The sequence below is a fragment of the Ziziphus jujuba genome, chromosome 8 (assembly GCF_031755915.1).
Source record: "Ziziphus jujuba cultivar Dongzao chromosome 8, ASM3175591v1".
NCBI lineage: Eukaryota > Viridiplantae > Streptophyta > Magnoliopsida > Rosales > Rhamnaceae > Ziziphus > Ziziphus jujuba.
In genome coordinates, this window is record NC_083386.1 from 13,638,325 (window position 1) to 13,654,572 (window position 16,248).

The following is a 16,248-nucleotide window of genomic DNA, read 5'->3' on the forward strand; positions in this document are numbered from 1 at the left end:
GCTCGAATTGGAGCAAACGAATGTCACTATTAGCTTCAGAGGATCCAAATTAAGGGGAAAGGACTGAGAACACAGTCGGAAATGACGGGAATCCGATGACCAGACGGGGTGCTGCCGCCGACTTCCATGGCTGTTTCCCAACACGTCAATGGCTTCCCCGAGGATCAGAGCACACTTTGATGAAGCTCACATGATGGGCTGCCAGGTGGTGTGGTCAGTGCAGCTTGGGTGCACCGGAACACGGCGGATTCGGTCGGAGAGAGATACGGCTCCCGCCGCTTCCACCTCTCGATCTGGGAGCATCGCCAGCCGACCGGCCACCAAATTTGGTAGCAAGCTCGCCGGCGATTGAGCTGTGCCGATGGCCGGTGCATTTGAGCAATGGGTGGCCGGAAATGATGAAAGTTGATGGATTCGAGGGAGAGAAGAAAGGAAGAAGAAGGAAGAAGGCCCGTTGTGTGTTTTCCCCACGTGGGGAGAAGAAAAGAAAAAGAAAAGAATAGAAAAATAAATAAATAAAATAATACTAAAATAATAATATAATAATATAAATAATAACAAAATAAAATAATATAATATTTAATTAATACGACATGTGGCAGTTTTCCATCATGACACATGGTTCTCTTTAACTATGATAATGGCAACTTTCAAATGGTGACACATGGCACAACTTTAAGGACTCCTTCAGGTATTTTGCTACCTCGTAAAACCACTATTGGAAAACACAATCACAAATTTACAGACCCATAACTTTCTAATCGTAGGTCCGATTTAAGCGTACTAACAGTCCATAGACTCGTATTGACGAGCACTTTCATATAATCTATGGGCCAACATCAAAATCCATGTAAATAAAAAGTCAACTCCGAGCTCGTTGACCAGTTCTGATAGTATCTTGTTTTACTCATAACTTTCAAACCGTAGCTTCGTTTTCAACGTGCTACTAGTCTATGGACTCAGGTTGATGCGTACTCTACAATGGTACCTTGGTCAATGGAAAATTGCCTTTGAATAGAAAAGTCAACATTTTGACCTACTTGGTCAACCCTCAATCAACGTGAAAATTTCTGATGTATTTCGGGACGGGGTGTTACAATGGATGCTCCTTAGGTAGTAAAAAAATAAAAAAAATAAAAAAAAAAGTAAGAAAAGCAAAGGGAAGTGGGATGACTAGATGATGATGGACTTTATCTGTTACCTAATTACCGTTAGATTAATCTATAAATATTTTATTTAAGAATTGTTTGTAATTAGATGATAATTAGACAACATAAATTGTTTGACAATTTCTCTTTATATATATATAGTTCTTTTATGGTGCGGACGTCTGCATTTTTTGTTGTGTGGACATCCACAATTATGACAGTTTTTGAAGTAATCATCATCAATAATATACGAAAGACAATGATTTTTAGAAACCATCGTCAATACTATATACAAATATAACGATTTTTTCAAAAATCATTGTGCTTAAAGATGTCTGCACAATAAAATGATGCGGATGTCCACACCATAGAATTTGATTATATATATATATATATATACACATGAATACATGTCGTAACAAATTAGCAATTTGTTTTTGCCTTGCTCAAAAGTAGCTTCTCCAAAAAGTCTTATTTTTCATAATATACTTTGAAAGCCTTTCTTCTTACGGCATGTTTGGATAAAGATAAAGTTAGTGAAAATCTAATTCCTTTGGAAAAGTGATGATTTTCTTTTGTTTGGATGTTTATTGTAAGGTGGAAAAGTGTGGATTCAGGAAATTAGATTTCCAACAATGTAGGAAAATATATGGGAAAGTTATTTTCATCTATATAGGTGTTATTTTAAGACTTCCAGATAAAATATTTTGAATTTTTTTAAAATATATATTTGTCCTTAATTTATTATACAATATTAAATTTAACTACTTATAGATTCTAACTTTCCTATTACTCACCAAGCAGACCAAAAGAAAAATTAATTTTCAGAAAATTAAATTATGGGCAACTAAATTCCAAAAATCAATTTCCATCTCAACTTTGACACTTTCCAAACAGGATATTATAGTTATTTACATGCCAGTTTCTCATTCTGTAGCTGGGTTTGAGTTTATAAATTAACCTTGAAAGTTAGATTCTTCGCCAACTTCTTCTCCTTTCTCCTTGAGACTATATAAAAAATTTTTTTACTATTTGTTATGACTTCATCATGATGATTATAAGAAGAATTGCAGTAACATGTAGATAATTTGTTAGTATTTTATTTAAAACTTAAAAAAAAAAAAAACATATAATGAAAAGCAAATTCATAATATGTTCCAATTATCAAATTCTCAAGTTACTCGGTGACAAATAACACAACACGGTATTCATTGGACTTGCAGAATATGCAAAACCTAGCCAAAGAGCGTTTCATGTTAAAACATTAAATTCCCTCCTGATGACCCTGCGGGCGCTGAAATTTCAAACGTTAACCATTGTCAATAATGTCGATTCCAAAACAGCGGAAAGCCTCGTGTATGGCAATAAAGCTAAGATGATTATATATTCCTCCTTTTCTCATTAGATTTCCAAATCTTTTTCCTTTCATTTTGATATATTATCATCAATCAATAATTAAAACAAAAAATGGTGGGGGTTGTTCGATTGCATAGGCGGCTCAAGAATAATAGATTGGTTAGTATGTATATATATATATATATATATATATATACTTTAGTTGAAGGTGGGATTGGCATAATTGGCTATGAAAGGAAATATATGGGAATAGAATCGCTTGCATAGTGCTTAGGGTTTTTAATTAATTAATTAATTAATTTATTAATAAGTTGGGGATGATTCACGACAATTTAGAAAACACGACTCAGTTCAATTGTTAGCATAACCATGTACTAACGAAGAACTTGAAACATTTTTTTTAATACATGTTTAGACCAATCGGAGGTTCCAAAATTTCATTTATTTGGACAACACATGCAATTCAATTAGAATTTCATTTACTTGGACAACTTGCAATTAGTTCGATCGTCATACCTAATCCATAACCAATCTTCAAATTAATAGCCCTCCAACTTTACAAGTAACAACAATATCAATTTGTAGGATTTCAGATTACACAAAATCATCTTGAACTGTTAATCAGTTTTATCTAAATAAATAATATATAAATAATACTTTAACAAATTAATAAAGAACAAAAATATTTTTTTATGACATCTTTATACCTTTTTATGTGACCATATACTAAACATGCAACAAAACTTAGTGATTTTTGGTGTTAATTGATCTTGTAGACTTTTTTTTCTCGGTGTTCTAGTACTTGATTAATTCTAATCCTTTTTATTAATTTATTTTAATATTAAAGAAAAAAAATGGGATCTAACCTCATTTCTCATCCCTCACCTTGAAAGGAGAGATCCCCAAAATGAATATAAATACTTAACAAAAACCAAAGCCAAACTTGGGGAGGTAAAATTTTTGTATTCTTTTTTTCTTTTCTTTTTTTCGATAAATTGGGAATGAAAATTTTATTTATTTATTTATTTTTTTGTTTAATTTGTTATGATTACAATAGAATTCTAAATTGAAGAAGAGGCAAAGGGTAGCTCTCGAATCCACGACCTTGAGGGTATAAGAGCGAGGGATATTTGAGATTTTAGCATCGAGCAAAAAATATGAGACTTATTATGTGTGGTTGTTACCATTTAGAATTTTCCACAAAACTCCTCTAAAATTTTATATATATATATATATATATATTTGAAGAAATATGATTGAAGAATCACTATTTAGCACGTTTAAATTGATTTTTAACTAAATTGACTATAAAAGGTACTATATTTTATGCTTATTTATCAAAATAATATTAAATTACTATTAACATGTCATTTACTATATAATAATATATATTAAAATAAATATTCACTAGACATTGCATTTGTGTTGTGTCTAATTGTATAAATAGAAAGACTCATTAACTTTTTAAATATACTAGCATCGATCCCATATGATATGTTTAATTATAATATATAATTTTAAAAATAATTTATAATAATTAATTATATTCAAATCTAATGATAACATATAAAAAAAAATTTATTGATTTTTTTTTATAGATGATCATATATATATATATATATATAATATCATAAATAAAAATTAAATAATAATATTTAAACTTTTAATAACACTTTGATGTTATTATATATTACATGCATGTTTAGATACAAAACTTTAAATAATATTATATTTTTTATTTCTTATAAAAAATAATCTAAAATAGCAAATTAAAAATAAATAGAAATTATATATACTGAAACAAATAATAATAATAATAATGATTATATGTAATGAAAATTAAAATATATATATATATATATATGTTCATTTATTAAAACAATTTCAACACTACTAATTTCTGATTTATCATCAAAGCTTCGAATCTTCTAAAATCTTATTAGTATTGATAGATTTGATAAAATCAACCAGTCGGACCATATTTGAAAGCTTATTTAAAAATTTTTATTATTATCTAGTATATTTGGATCTTAATTTTTTTTTTTCAATCTGCATCAATAAAAATTTGTTAAAAACTAAAATTTTAAATTCTATATATAATATTATTTAATTATAGAATTTAAATTCAAAATTATTTACCTATCTAATTTTCACCTTCTATGGAATTCAAATATATTTATATAATATTTTTCCATCTATAAATTTCAAATTTAAATTAAAATATATTTTTTATCCCTTAAATAATTAATTTTACTATATTAAATATTCATAATATAATTTAATTATTATTATTATTGTTATTATTACTATTATTTATCCTATGAACATATTTTTATCTTATAAGATAATTTATTTATTATTATATATTTTAAAAAAATCAAATAAAGATATCAATTTTATTATTGAAATCTATATATTATGATATTTTTTATATTTATTACATATCCATATATGCATATATTAGTATATAAAATTTAATTATTTATTACTATATATAAATATTTTTTATTTTACTATAACAAATTAACAAAAATATTAATATATAGATTATAAATATTTTTTTAATATTTTTTATTCGGACTATCTTTCTTATTTTATTTTTATTCCTTATAAGTAATTAATTTATCTATTTTAAATCATCATATTTAAAAAAATTATTTTTAATATAAATCCTATTTTACCATGTTTAACAATTATATTCAGCAAAGAATATCTTCAATTTTTTTCCACTAATAAAATAAAATAATATTATTTATATATTTTTTTTATTCAAATAAAGAGATATTTTTATTATTTTTCATATAATCACATTTGTATGTGTAAAAATATTTAAAAATATATGGAGAAACACTTTAATTTATTATTTTACAAATATAATATTATATTTTTGTCCTAATTATATACTTTAACATTTTTATCCTAATCAATGCTCCCTTAATCAAACAATCATATATAATATTATAATGATAAAAAATATATTTTTGGTACAACCAATAAAAGGTATTTCGAATAAAATTAAATTAAAAAATCATTTTAAATATAAATCCTACTTTATCATATTTAACAATTATATTGTAAAAAAAGATATTTCAAATTTTTTCCACTAATAAAATAAAATTATTTTATTTATTCAATTTTTTTGTATCTAAATAAGGAGAAATCTTTATTATTTTTTATATAATAATATTTGTATATGTAAAAATATTTAAAATATGTTATATATGGAGATACACTTTAATATATTACTTTTACAAATATAATATTATATTCCTGTCCTAAATATACACTTTTAACATTTTTATCCTAATCAAGGTTCCCTTAATCAAATGTATATTATAATAATAAAAATATATTTTTGCGTATAATCAATAAAATAATATATCAAATAAAAAAAATCAAAAAATTTATTTTAAATATAAATCCTACTTTTATCATGTTTAAAAAAAGATATCTCAAATTTTTTCACTAATAAAATAAAATTATATTATTTATGTAAATTTGTTTTTTTTTTGGTATCCAGATAATGAAATATATTTGTTATTTTCCATATAATCACATTTTTATATGTAAAAATATATAAAATACGTTATATATGAATGTACACTTTAATTTATTACTTTACATATATAATATTATATTTTTGTCCTAATTATACATTTTAATAATTTTTTTCCTAATAACAATATGTATTTTTGGATACAATCAATTAAAGCTAAAAAATCTCATGCTTTTAAATAATTGCTCCGTTTGATACTCATAGATATTTTAATAGGACCATAAATAATAAACAAAAGGGAAATTGAATTTTTTAGTGATATGTGATTTTTTTTTCCACTGACTATTCAGCTTTTATATATTATATAGATATTGTGAAATAAATATAGTATAAAATTAAATCTTAATATTTATTAGTATTTTTTTTTAATGACAATTGCAAATTAGCCTACAATCAACTTCATGAGTGCTCTAACTAATAATTTAGTTCTCAATATGAAGGTTTAAGTGATAATTTTTCAAATATTTAGACCTATTCTTTGTATATGTTTATCAATCTCAAAAAAGAAAGATGAATATTTATTGATTCAATGCAAAGAAATAACCTTTAAATTTGTCCAGTGGCAGCCGAATCAACAAGGGTAAACGGAAGAAATATAAAAGAGAAAGAATCAAGAAAAGGCAGGTCATGTTGAACAAAATCAACCCTAACTATCACACCATAAATGTGTAAACATACTATATATATATAAATTATTAGATTAACATATAAAAGAAGAGTGGCCACACATACACACACACATATATATATATATATATAAAGAATGATTCTACTATACGAATTGTTCACATGCGGACTAAAAGAAAAAACGACGGTTTTTGGAAAAACTGTTTTTTTCTATTTATATCAGAGAAAAGACGACGATTTTTTCAAAAATCGTCGTCTTTTCTTTTGGTCCACACACAGACAGTACAGACGATAGCCAGATTCTATATTTAAATATATATATATATATATATATATATATATAAATACACATTTTAATTGTAAATGTGATAGTTTGGAAATACTTTAAATAAGAGAGTGCTCTCTTTTTCAAACATTAATTAATATATTTTTTGATGCCATTTCCATTTCACAGTCTTTGATTTAAAATAGCAAGCTTATGAATTATAGAATTCATTGAGATAATCTTTGAACTCTTTCGTTTAGCTAATCTTTGAACGGTCTTATATTATACATTGGTCACTTGATATATAACCCCCCAAAAAAAAAAAATTGAAGATAAGTTATTAGGTGTAATTATAAGATCTGGATTTTTTGCCCCATTTTCTTATTTTCTTCTCTGAGTATCAATAATATGATACAATATTATTTAAAAATATTAATAAGGAAATAAAATCAATTTAAGTGAAAAAGAATACTTAATACCTTTTTATATGAGATGAGATTTTAGTTGAATATATATATCTATTCTAGTATCGAAATTACTTATATACGTGTGTGTGTGTGTGTGTGTGTGTGTGTGTGTGTGTGTGTGTGTGTGTGTGTGTGTGTGTGTGTGTGTGTGTGTGTCAAGGTTTAAAATATCCGATATTTCTTCGAAATTTCCTCGATATTTCTATTTTTTGAAAGGATCGATATAAAATTTAGATTCGACATGGAAATGGATAAAACTTCCATAATATCCATGGAAATTTTCGAAATTTCACGAAAATTTACATGGAAATTTTCGTAAAATATCTACATAAACTCCTTAATGATTTGGTTAAAAAAATCTATAATTTTCATGGAAATTTCCAAAATTTCCATAAAATTTCCATGGAAATTTCAAAAATATCTTTTTTTAAAAAAAAATTCATAAATATTATTGAAAAAGACAATTCATAATTTTTTTAAAAATTCATAAATTTTATTTTCATTTTCTTTTAAGAAGAAGACAATATATCATTCAATTATATCAATCAACCAAATACTCTCCATGAATTTCTTATACCATGGGGTATCTTACAATAGTATTATATAGTTTTAAAATTAAAAAATTATTTTTTTTGTTAGAGAATCTTAGTACATTATTATATAGTTTTGAAAAAATATTTTTATGCTAGAGAATCTTAGTACATTATTATAGAGTTTTGAAATTTAAAAATATTCTTCATAAATGTGTGTTTGACCATTGCTTGGGCACTTTCTTGCCTTTATATATTACACTTACTTGTCTACTTTCTTGTTTTTGCATAATCTCACGAATCTTTTAAATTAGTACATCATTATATAGTTTTGAAATTAAAAAACTATTCTTCATAAATGCGTGTTTGACCATTGCTTGGACACTTTCTTGTCTCTATATATTACACTTGCTTGTTCACTCTCTTGTCTTTGCATAATTTCACGTATCTTTTATATTAGTACATCATTATGTAGTTTTGAAATTAAAAAATATTCTTCATAAATGTGTGTTTGACCACTGCTTGGGCACTTTCTTGTCTTTATATACTACACTTGGTTGTCCACTCTCTTGTTTTTGCATAATTTCACGTGTCTTTTATATTTTACCAGAGCCAATACATATTCTTCATGAGTCATGAGTGTGCTTTTGATTATAAAATATTCCATGGAAAAAAAAATTCACATTATTATTTTATTTAAAGAGCAAGTTTGATGCTTTGTTCTTAACATTTTTTCTTATACATATTTTCAGTTCTCACAAAATTTCAAATTCTTTCATACAACTTCTTTGGATATCCTTTTTACAGGTTAGTTTTTTCATCTTAAAAAAAAAAGAGGTTTATATTTACTTTTATACTTTAAGATCTAAATTCTTTAATTCACTTGTATTATTGTTATTTGAATTATTAATTGTAAGCTAATTAATTATATATTAACATATGTATCTATCTCTATATATATATGGTGAATTTGTAACATGTATATATGTATATATATATATATATATATATTTATATGTAGTAATCATAAATGATTAGATTTACAAACCCAAATTTAATATATATCTTAAACTTAATGTATGATGTGTGATTGAAAATATAATTGTTTTTTTTTATTGGATAGAAAGCATAATTTAAAAAACCCACTTTGTCATTTAATTTTTTCATATTGTCTTCTACGTAAGCAAAACTTCATAATATAATATGTTAAAACTTATAAACAATAAATAAAAACTTGATTAGAAAATAAATCTTATATATATATATATATATGTCGGCTAGAATATACATTGTTAAAGTTTATTAAATTTGCCTAAATATATTGGTTATTTCTTTTTTTGCTTTGAAAATATTGGTTATTTCCTTTTATAGTGTTTTGTCCCTTTTCCAATTGTAAACATCTATACTCAAGGCATTGGAGATCTGTAAGGAATCATTTTCGTACCGGATATATTCATTAAAAATGAATTATTTAATTTCAAAGATCTTGATTTTTTTGTTATACTAAATTATTTTTCATAGTTATAAGAAAATATTTTAATCAAATATCTCTATCCAATTCCGATCAAAAATTCAAATATATATATATATATATATATTCATAGACAAATATTAAAATTGTTATTATTACTATTATTGTTACTCTTATTATTATTATTATAGGATAATGGCTAGTGCAAGAAGCAAATGTGATCCTGCATGGAAACATGGTTTTCCAATTGAAGGTAATAAAAGTGGAATAATATGCAAATATTGTAATCGCGTGATGAAGAGTGGTGGAGTAACACGATTAAAATACCACCGTAGTGGTATTGATCCTTCACACAATGTACAACCTTGTGGTCAAGTGCCTCCTGAAGTTAAAAAATTCATAATAGATTTGTTAAAAGGAAAACAACAACGTAAGATCAAAAAAGCAAATAGAATGGAAGAGATTCGTGTAGATTTACGAGGACAACTGCATGCTGAAACATATGATGTGGATGATGAGGATGATGATAACATAGCATATCCACTTGGGATGGATCCATATGAGAAAAATGATTATTGAGAGACAATTCGTGCTTCTAAACAATCAGAGTGGGAAAGAAGTCATCTACACAAAGTTCGATATCAAGCTGAAGGAGGTGAATCTAGCGGTCGTGCTAAACCTGCAATACAACGAACACAGAGTCTTAAAGATCCACAATCAAGATTTGTTGCAACAAGTTTATACAAGTCCTCTTAAGCAAAGCAAAAAAAAAAAAAAAAAAAAAAAAATTTCTGAAGGAAAAATAAAAGAAGGTATGGGAAGAATAATAAGTAAATTTTTTATTTATGAAAATTTATCAGCAAATAAAGCATCATCCCATCATTTCAAGAATTTGGTAGCAGGATGCCAATAAGCAGCGCCAGGTATAGAACCTCCAACCCCTTATGAGATCAGTACAAAATATTTGGATATGGAGTATGAGGAGATAAAAGACCATGTAAACAAAATGAAAGCGAAGTGGGAAACCTATGGTTGTACAATCACGTGTGATAGATGGACGGGTCCCACCAGGATGTCTATTATTAATTTCATGGTTTACTCAAAAGGAAGCACAGTTTTTCTAAAATCTATTGATGCTTAAAATCAAATAAAGGATCATAAATACATATATGAGTAATTGAAGAAAATAATTCTGGAAGTTGGGAAGAAAAATGTGGTACAAATTGTAACAGATAATGGCTCTGCATTTGTTAAAGTTAGGAAGAAATTGATGGGAGATTATAATTTGTACTGGACTCCATGTGCAGCACATTGCATTGATCTCATGTTTGAAGATATTGGGAAGAATGCGAATGTGGCTATTGTGATCAAGCAGGCTAGAGCAATCACAACTTACATCTACAATCATAATCGGTTGCTAGCAAAGATGCGTGGAACTTGCAAAGTTGACATCATTCGTCCGGGACTTACACTATTTGCCACAAACTATCTTGCGCTTGATAGCTTGGTTAAAAAGAAAGCAGGACTTAAGCAACTATTCACATTTACTGATTGGACTAATCATAATTATAGTGCTTCAAAAGAAGGCCAAACAGTAGAAAATATAGTACTTAATCATACTTTTTGGGATCAAGCACATAAGGTGTGTCAATTATTTGAGCCTTTATATAAGTTTTTACGTATTGTTGACACCGAGGTTTATCCAACAATGGGAGCAATGTATGAGTTGATGCGAATTGTTAAAGAGGAACTTGACAAGATGCATGGTGCGAAGTGGATATTAAAGATTATCAATAATAGGTGGGATAAAACCTTAAAGCATCCATTACATACGGCAGGTATGAGCTCATAGTCAATTTATATAAAATATGTTAGACTTTTATTTTTTTCTTAATGTAAAATACTTTATATCTTTCATTATTTATCTCTAATTAAACTAAAACATATATATATTTTTTCCTTTTATATAGCTTATTATTTAAATCCTCAATATCAATATAGACCTGGAGTTGGAGAAGATTCTAATCTTATAAAAGCTGTACACGATGTCTATGCTACATTGGATCCTAAATCAGCCGCAATTAGCCAGTTTGGAAAGAATGTATAATGATCATAATTTATTAACATAATATATTTTAAGGGTTTATAACTTTATTTTATTTTATTTTACAGCTTACATACTTCAAGGATGCAAGGAAAGGATTTGCAAGACCAACAACAATTGCTTCTAGAAAAGAGATATCTTCTGGTAAGTTTAAATATTGTAGTATGTGAATATCAATTGATGTAATAGTACAAATATGTAATCATATAATAATTATTTTGTAACAGTTGAATGGTAGGTCATGTACGGTAATAGTGCACCTACAGTAAGAAAATTGGCATTGAAAGTTTTGTCACAAACAGCATTATCCTCTGCCTGTGAAAGAAATTGGAACACTTTTGCACTAATATATACAAAATAAAGAAATAGACTAGCATATGGTAGAATTGAAAAACTAGTCTATTGTTATTATAATATGAAACTCAAGTTGAGGGATATGGAAGCTGAAGAAGAAAATCATCAAAACTTGGATCCAACAATAATATTTGAAACTATAATGGAAGATGATGATGAAGAGGGCAACCAAATATACCAATGGATTAGAGATGTTCATTTAGATGATCATGAGGGGAATCCTGATCCAAAGATTGCTCAATAAGCTGAAAAAGCAGGGATAAATGTTCAAAAAGTGATTACTGAAGAAGTAAATTCTAATAGTGGTGATTCATTTCAAAGGCTTATGAGAGAGCCAACAAGAACTACTAGTGCTTCAGCTCCATCAGGTGGTACATATTCACAATTTGAGACTTTTAGTAGTCACTCTAGCTCCAGTGGTGATGAAGATAACTTCAATAAATTATCTGAATTAGAAGGTAGAAGAGATAGGGGCCAAAAGGAATCACCAAGTCAAGAAGTTGGATTAAACCCATTTACTGGTGAACAATATTACACACATGCAACATAGGATAAAGATCATGGGAGTAGAGATGCAAGTCAAGGATTCAGTGCTGTTGGAAAAGACTATACACGTAAAGAGAAATCTATGATGGAGATGTCACAACAAGAAGAAGATTCAATTTCTATGAATTTTGGATCTATGAGGGTTGGAAGTCATTTTCATAACCCTTATTCAATGAATAATTATGGAATGTCATTAAGTAGAAACTCATGGGTACCATCTCAAACTCAACCATCAGAGAGTAGTAGTTATGCACATAGTCAACCAATAATGCAAGATTCATATGGTTGACATATTAATAATTATATGCAAAACTATCATGGAGATACATCTTTTCATAACTAGTTCTCACATTTCACATCTCAAAATCAAAATGAGGAAGAAACCGATGATTTTCAACCACCCAGAAGTTCTATGTGGTATTAAGATGACATTTATGAACTACAATGTAATTGTAATAATCGTTATATATATTTTAGTTAACAAATAATTTTATTATATATGTATTTTTTGATATATTTTTATTAATAATAATTCATCTATGGTTATTAATGTTTAATTGCTCATTATAAATCAATTCACTAAGAAGAACATAAAATCCATTCAATATTTTAGGAAGTTTTATAATCAATTTGATAATTGATGGATTAAATAAGTTAATTCTAAAGTTTCAATAAAAATTTCCATCTTTTAAAACAAATTTCCATCGTTTTTTATAATTTTTTATGGATATTCGATATTTTATGATATTTCCAAAGAAATTTCCGTATTTTGAACTCTCGATATTTCCATCGATATCGATATTTTGAACCTTGGTGTGTGTGTGTATTATATATATATATATATATATATATATATTCAAGTATCGAAATTACATATATACGTGTGTGTGTGTGTGTGTGTGTGTGTTCGTTCTAGTACACTATAAAAAATTTTGGTATGTATTATTTTTTATGAAAAAGAAAGAACATTTATTTTCTAAATAATATAATTAAGAAACAAGAAAAATTTTAGTACGTTGATATTGTCAAATTCCTATAAGACTAAAATCTTCTTAAATCTTATTATTATTACTATTTTGGTCAAAGGATTGAATTCATGTAATATATGACAAAACAAACATATTATTCCGTCAATCTTATGACTACAAAGTCATTGATCCTTAAGTTTCATTTCTCAATTTTCAAATCACTTTTATCTTAAAATTTACAGCATACTTAAATGATGGTAAAATTAGTGGGAATCTAATTTTTTTGGTAAAATGATAACTTTTTTTTGTTTGGATATTTATTGTGAGGTGGAAAAATATGGTGTAGAGAATTTAATTTCCACCAATATAGAAAAATATATGGGAAAATTATTCTCAAAGTGTAATTTTCAGAATCACAGAGAAAATAGTTTTAATTTTTTTTTAAATATATATTTGTTATTAATTTATTATATAATGTTAAATTTAATTATTTACAAGTCCTAACTTTCTTATTACTCATCAAATATACTAAAAAAAAATTAATTTTTAGAAAACTAAATATGGAAAATTAATTTCTTTTTTATCACTTCCCAAATAAGGACCTTACAGATAAACATTTCAACTTTACTATTTGTCATCAATTTGATATTCATTATCATATGGAAACCCATACTGCTGAAATACAAATACATTCAAATACGTTGTTGTTTGTTTTTTTTTTTTTTTTTTTCATTTTGTTTTGATTTTTAAAAACTATAAGATCTTATTTAAGGCTTAAATGGTGCTTGTAAGGGTGTTTGAATATTTTTAAGAAAATATTCACGGCCTCTAAAAATACATTTAATTAAAGTCAATGAAAAGAGGTCTCTTTAAAAAGCATTTGTGGAGAACTAGAAATAAAATAAAAAATATGCCAAATAGAATCCGAATCTAATGTGAAAAACTGGATAGTAATCATCTATACTATTTTCTTTTTTATTTTTATCTCCATTCATGGTCCACCAATTTGGTGATATAATTTCATTTTATGTTAAAAATATATATTTTATTTTTTATTAATATTTTTAAATTGACAAGACATATTAATGATAAATAGAGTTCACAACATGAAAAATGAAACAAAAAAAGTTCCAGGTTTTTGAAAAATGAACATTACGAGATAGCAAATTTAAACAGGTACATGGACTTGTGGATCCATTTAGTCATGATCACAAATTGAATCATGTATTTCGTCATGTAAAAGATTTGTCTCCTCTATTAAAAAAATTGACTATTTTTTTTTTTTTAGTGTAAATAACAAAAAAAAAAAAAAAAAAAGTGACTTGTCTCCTCTTTCTATTGCCGTAGACGTATGAAAACCTCCGAGTAAATAAATTGACAAATATTGCATAAATATATTTCAACCTCTAGGAAAATGAGCATTTGATTTCTTGTGCCCTGACTTTCTTTTTGAGATCCTTTTTCTTAATTGATAAAAATATTTTATTTCTTTTATTCAGTCTTTTTTCCTTTATTATTATTATTACTATTTTACTATATCCCTATGGGTGACTTGAACCCATACTTCTCACATGGACTGAGTAAACATTGCTATTAGGCTAGTCACTACAACTATTAAAAAAAAAATAAAAAAATTGGTTGTCTAAAATGTTCTACAAACAAAAACTTTACATTTTGTTAATTTATGGCACTTTAAATAGTTCTGAGATTACTTAAAAGGTAAAGGAGTTAATTAATTAGTTGCAACCAGTAATTAATAATTCAAGAGATTTTCTGTAATTTATTCTTTTTAGTGTTGTCAGTCATTACCACCCGTGATTATCACCGATCATTTGCAGTTAATATAGTGATTATTATTTAGTAGTTTAATTTATTCAAATTTCTATTGAACTTTTAAAGCTAAAAACAAAAACTATTATAAAAAATATATACATATATTTATAAATATCTAAATAATTTATCGCTATATTATCCACCTCGCAGTTGACAGATTAACAACATTCTTTTTTTTTTTTTTAATTTCTTTTTTTTTTAAAGTTTTCTGTTGATAAACAACATTATTTTTCTAAAGAAAAAGCGTGCCATATAAATATCAAGGGTCTAAAAACGTGGTATATAGCCAATCATAAATACACTACAGCTTCCGATAATTAATTTCCCTTCGAATTAGACGCTCCTAACATGGTTTTAATTCGTAATCACTGTGACAATGTCAATTTGTACTAATCTCTTAATTCCATAACAATTTGTTTGCATATTTAGCTTTTTTTTCTTTTTCTTTTTTTGGGTAATAATGCATACTTAGCTTTTAGCATTGAAAAAGATCTATTCATGTATATCCATTTTTTAAGTTTATTTCAATTATAATTTATGAACAATTTGTTACATAATTCTCTCTTGTTAGACAAGTGAGCCATACCCTAACTGCCAAAAATTAAGGGGGGGGGGGAAAAAAAAAAAAACTGTTAACCAAAAAATTTCGTTTTCTTTCTTTTCTTTTGCATTATTTTATTAAATATTCGTGCACAGAAATAGAAATGCTACACTACCAAACAAACAAACAATGGGCCTACTTTGTTGCAATTCATTTTTAGGTTTCATTAACAAAGCCCAAAATCAGTGTACCAAAATCCAGAAAACCTGAAGGGTGGTAGTTGAGGGAAAGTAAATTATTCAGCTTTTATATCTCGAGATTGAAAGTTGAAATTAGAGATTTGACCAAATTTGTTTTTGTTTTTGTTTTTGTTTTTTTTTTTTTTTTTTTTGCTATGCCCTCAGGCATTTTTTTGTTCGTGATAAATTCGAATCTAACATAATAAATGTAGATGGTGATGTCACACCCATTTTGACAAAAAT